This window comes from Myotis davidii, unplaced genomic scaffold (genome assembly GCF_000327345.1).
Source record: "Myotis davidii unplaced genomic scaffold, ASM32734v1 scaffold1439, whole genome shotgun sequence".
NCBI lineage: Eukaryota > Metazoa > Chordata > Mammalia > Chiroptera > Vespertilionidae > Myotis > Myotis davidii.
In genome coordinates this window covers 21,738-27,433 of record NW_006292342.1, presented here as the reverse complement: position 1 = coordinate 27,433, position 5,696 = coordinate 21,738, and the positions used below count along the sequence as shown (strand labels likewise).

Sequence of the window (5,696 nt, the reverse complement as noted above, 5' to 3'; positions counted from 1 at the left end):
AGCCACCAGTGCCAAAGCTAAGAAGCCCTGCCATAGAGTAATTATCAAAATTAAGAAATCAACATGGGAGGTGGCAGCAGTGTGGAGGGGGTTAATGGGGGAATAGAGTAATTATCAAAATTAAGAAATCAACATGGGGGGTGGCAGCAGTGTGGAGGGGGTTAATGAGGGAATAAAAAGGACATCTGTAATACTCTCAACAATAAAGATACATTTTAAAAAATCAACATTGGTACAATACTCTTAAAAAAAATTTTTTTTTATTGATTTCAGAGAAGGGAGATGGAGAGAGAGATAGAAACATCAATGATGAGAGAGAATCATTGATCGGCTTCCTCCTGCACGCCCCACCCTGGGGATCGAGCTTGCAACCCAGGCTTGTGCCTTTGACTGGAATCGAACCCACTACCCTTCAGTACGTAGGCTGACGCTCTAAGACTGAGCCAAACCAGCTAGGGCAGTATAATACTTTTAGACTAGACTTGAATCCACATAGTCACAGCTCCTTAGTCTCTTCCAACATGTGACAATTTTTAGGTCTTCCTTGGATTGCATGATCCTGATACTTTCGAATAGCAAAATGCCCATTCTGATGTTTTGTCATGATAGGGTTTGTTGGATATTTTCTTATGAATAGATTGAGGTTATACATTTTTGGGAAGGATACCACAGAGACGATATAACCTCAGTGCATCATACCTGGTATGCAATCTATTCCTGGTTGTATTAAGGTATCTATTGTTGCAATAACACTTACCTCACAACTTAGTGGATTAACACTGATTTTCTCACAGATTCTATGGGTCAGGAATCCAAGCACAGTTTAGCTGGTGTGAGCAGGGGTGGCTGTGGTCTAATTTGAAGGCTTGACTGGGGCAGGATCTACTTCCAAGCTCTCTCAGGTGGCTGCTGGCAGGATCCAAGTACTAATAGGATGTCTGAGGACTGCAGTTCTTTGTTGGGGGTCTCTCCATAAGGCAGCTCACAACATAGCAGCTGGCTTTCATCAATGAACAAGTGAGCAAACAAGGCAGAAGCCAGTTTCTTTGCAACCTCATCTCAGAAGTGATATTCCACCACTTCTGCCATGCTCTATTTGTTAGAAGCTAGGTCGCCTGTACTCAAGAGGAAGGGATTACACAAGGATGTGAATACACAAAGACGAGGGGATCATTAGGGGCCATTTTAGAGGCTGCCTACCACACTTGCAATATTAACGTTGATCACTTGGTTAAAGCAATTTCTGAACTTACTATTGTAATAATACTTTCAAGGGATACTTTGAGATTGTGCCCTCTCAACATGCTTCCATCCTTTTTATTCTGGCACTTCTTACCTCCTGACACCACTAGATGCACCATGCCCAGCTGGTATTTTCCCTGCCCTGGCTCTAGAACCAATCACTTCTCCAAGACGCTCTAGTTCCTTTCATTGGAGAATGTTATTTAGAAACAAAGATCTGGGTGCTGGACATGCTCATTGCACCTGGGGTGTCACTGCTTCTGGTCCCTCTAAGTGGAAAGAGCAAGAAAATATATGTATGCACACATATCTGCATGTCTATATACATAGTAAATAAAAACCATGAGTCCACACTGATGCCTCTAACTCTAATCCAGTCCCACAGGTTCATTCTAACAACACCCTTCCACCCTTCCTGCCTCATTTTATTTGTAACTTTAAAAACAACATATTTTTATTGATATCAGAGAGAAAGGATGAGGGAGAGATAAAAACATCAATGATGAGTCATTGATTGGCTGTCTCCTGCACACCCCACACTGGGGATCTAGTCTGCAACCCAGGCATATCCCCTGACCGGGAATCGAACCATGACCTCCTTGTTCTTAGGTGGACACTCAACCACTGAGCCACGCTGGCTAGGCTATTTGTAACTTCTCCAGCAGTGAGAAACCTGGATCTCACTACCTACAATATATTTACCCATTTGTTCAACTGTGTGTGTGGATACATATGTATGTTTCAGAATTATTAAATCATGTCCCTGTGAGAAACATATTTACCAACTAGAGTGCAGTGTTTTTCTACACTTCTTTTTGTCTTTAGCCTTCTCGTATCCTAGCACATACTTTCCCCAAACTTAGGTCAGCTGTCTTTCCCACCTTCTTGTGTGTGTGTGTGTGTATTCACCTGAATAGTCAGGGAACTTCACCTATTTTATTTAGGTTTTCATTTTTTCAAATTCCAACCCAAAGCTAAATACAATTGGAAACCAGTAAGCACTAAGTTTGCTCCAAAAGAGTAGGATCATTCAGATTTAATCCAATAAAGTATCTTTCCCACCTTCTTCAGTGTGGTCATGTGATTTATTTGTAATACAAGCAGATTCATTAGACGGCCTGCATTCCATTCCTTCCTACATTGTTTCTGACAGAGTCCTGCATCCACCACCACAGTTCCATCATCACAAGATCCCTCCATACTGCCCTTTTATGTAAAAAAATAACCAATAAAAATACCAATGAAAAAAGAATGAGACATATAATTTTTCATGGAAGGATATCAAAAGCATAAAAAACAAACTGATGCATAGTATGTGAATATTATAGAATGTATAATTATCCCTATTTTATGAAAACTATAGGTTATATTTCAGAAAATGTCTGGATTCACTCAAATATGTTAATAACTGCCAGTGGTGGGAGGGGGGATGTTAATATGAAACAATTTTTGTTGTTGTTACTCCTCACCTGAGTAATTTTTTCCATTGATTTTTATAGAGAGTTGAAGGGAGGGGGAAGATACAGAGAAAGAAACATCGATGTGAGAGAGAGATATTGACTGGTTGCCTCTCACACTTTCCCTGACTAGGCCAGGGATGGGCCTGCAACGAGGCAGATGCCCTTGACCAAATCCAACCTGGGACCCTTTAGTCCTCAAGCCAAAGCTCTAACCACTGGGAAACCAGCTAGGGCTGAAACAATGTTTGACAAAACATTTGGATATTTTTTACAAGCAGATATTGCATAGTTATCTTTTTTTAAAAAATATATATTTTATTGATTTTTTACAGAGAGGAATGGAGAGAGACAGAGAGTCAGAAACATCGATGAGAGAGAAACATCGATCAGCTGCCTCCTGCACACTCCCCACTGGGGATGCGCCCGCAACCCAGGTACATGCCCTTGACCGGAATCAAATCCGGGACCCTGCAGTCCGCAGGCCGACGCTCTATCCACTGAGCCAAACCGGTTTCGGCGCATAGTTATCTTTTAAAAGTAAAACTGAAGTTTATACAAATGCGCTGAAAAAGTTCTGACCTCAGGAGAGAAAGGGGTGAGGAAAAGGGTTTTACTTTTTGCACATATTTTCTATGCCGATTTGAAATGATAAGGAATCACCCTGTCAAGGCTGTCATGTAGTTTATTTATTTTGCTTTACTTGAGGCCTTAATTTCTTTTTATATATTTTTAATTAAATTTATTGGGGTGACATCTATCCTATATAATAAAAGCATAATATGCAAATCAACCAAAGGGCCAAACAGCAAAACAACCATCTGGGAGCTGCTATGACACCCACTGGCACCAGGCCAGCCAAGGCGGGTGTGATGCAATTGGTCGGGGGCCGGCCATCACCCCATGATTTCCCTGCAGAGGGAGGCCCAGGCCACCAACAGGCAGGCTGTGGTGGGTGGGCAGGGCCTCCCTCTTCGAGAGAAGCTGGTGCTGGCAGCCGGGGGAAGGAAGGCCTACTCTTGCATGAATTTCGTGTATTGGGCCTCTAGTCTATAATAATAAAAGCATAATATGCTAATTAGACTGGAGGTCCTTCTGGACAACCTTTTGGATGAAGCCTGGGTGCCAGGTGCCAGAGGGAAGCCGGTGCTGGCAGGCGGGGAAAGGAAGGCCTATTCTTGCACAAATTTCATGCATCGGGCCTCTAGTTGGTTAATAAAAGGCTGTCCTGTAGTTTTAAAAAAAATTTTTTAACAGGTCAAAGGGGGACACAGGGTTCTAAGGGTAGTGGAAAACAGACATGTCTTAGGGATAGAAGGGAAGCCAAGAGGCAGGTAGAGAGACCAAAGGGAAACCATTCTCAACGGATTCCAGGCCAGCAGCTTCCCAAGCAGCTGGCAGGTCATCTCCCCAGAAGCTTGGAGGTGAAGGGAAGGCAGAGGCTGGCAGGAGCTTGGGGGCAGGGGGGGGGGGCGTGTCAGGGGGAGCAGTGGGCTAGAGCTGTGTTGAGCTACTGAGTAGGATAGGGCAGGTCAATATAGTGTGGGGCATGCAGGAAAAAGAACAGAGCAAGGTTCTGGGTGAAGCTCTTGAGAAGGGTTCCAGAATATGGCTCTGGGAAAAGACAGACAAGGTCGGCCCCAGGATCTGTGGCTAAGGGAACAGAGGTGGGGTGCTTGGTGTCCTGACTACTCACACCTGGGAGAAGACCGGAGCCAGCTGGTAACACCATGTAACAGACATCCTTGCTGCTCTAACTGCATTTCTCAGAGATGTGGGTGTCATCATGGTACCCCATTTTAGAAGAGGAAACTGAAGATCAAAGGAAGCTGACGACTCCAAACCCCACTACTAATCATCAGTCAAAATTCAGCCTATGCCACACTATTTTGCTCTGTCCACTAGGATTTCGTAAGTGCTAAGAATTGTAGATGCTTAACCTCGTTTTCTCTCAGCTACACTTTGCAACACGACCATGAACTATCAGTTCCAGTTTGGAAAAGGAAATGCAGGTTAGAGAGGTCAGGAACTTGCCCAGGGTCATTGTTGACGTAAGAGCTGGGATTCCACCCATAGTCTGTCTCAATCCAGAGCCTGTATTCCTAACTACATCACTGTCCCTACCCAGAGGGCTCTGGGCCTCTTAGGGTGACAATCATCTCAGACCTCTTGCCCTCCACAAACCCACACCGGCTCCCAGTCTCCTGGCTGGCTCTTCCCTCACCGACCCAGTCAGTCTTGAATTCTGAATGGGCAGCTGGGTACTGACAGTACAGTGACCACCAGATACCAGACAGGCCTCAGTCAAACATGACGACAGTGAAGCTGTTCTACGTTTTTATTAACATGACTTTTTAAAAACAAGCATCCATACCAGGGCAGGGGCTGAGAGCGGGAGGAGAGGGGCGGGGGGACCGGGCACGGGGAAGGAGTTCCGCTTTATTGGTAATAAAGCTCCAGGTTCATCCCATCATGGATTTCATCTGGAGGGAAGGCGTTAAGGAGCCTTCGCTGTGGATTTGGCCCCCGCCCTTTCACCTCTCACGGCTGGGCCAGGGTGGCCGGCTCGCTCAGCCCGGGGCCAAGGAGGCCATTCTGGACCGGGTCACTTTGTTTGGAAGGAACACAAACTATGACATTTCATGCTCCTTTTGCACCGCAGGCATGGCGGAGTCTCACTCCACCGCGACCTCCTTCAAAGTGTCTTCTAAGCCTCAGAATATTTGACCAACCAACCACCTTCCTCGCCCAGCATAACAATGACACGACTCCCAACAGCCAAGGTTGAGAACCACTGCTCCAAATGCTCACTGCGTGCTACAAACTCGGGGAGACTCCTTAGGGCACAGCCTCCGACAGACAGACCCCGGGTTGAACCAAGGACCAGGACGCGGCGTGGAGCCCCGTCCTCCAGAAACCACACAAAGGATACAGTCGCCCAGAGAAACGTGGTCCTTAAAGATCGTGTACCTGCGGGACAGACACCTTTCAGACAGA

At 45.5% G+C, this 5,696-nt stretch overlaps 1 long non-coding RNA gene across 1 annotated transcript; it reads right to left on the bottom strand.

Moving 5' to 3' along the window:
• Nucleotides 1–5,022: 5,022 nt before the first annotated feature.
• On the bottom strand, nt 5,023–5,696 carry LOC107183405. Its single transcript, XR_001514199.1, has 2 exons — nt 5,632–5,696; nt 5,023–5,182 (listed from the first exon to the last, which is right to left on the bottom strand). It is a non-coding gene; the product is annotated as an uncharacterized LOC107183405 (long non-coding RNA).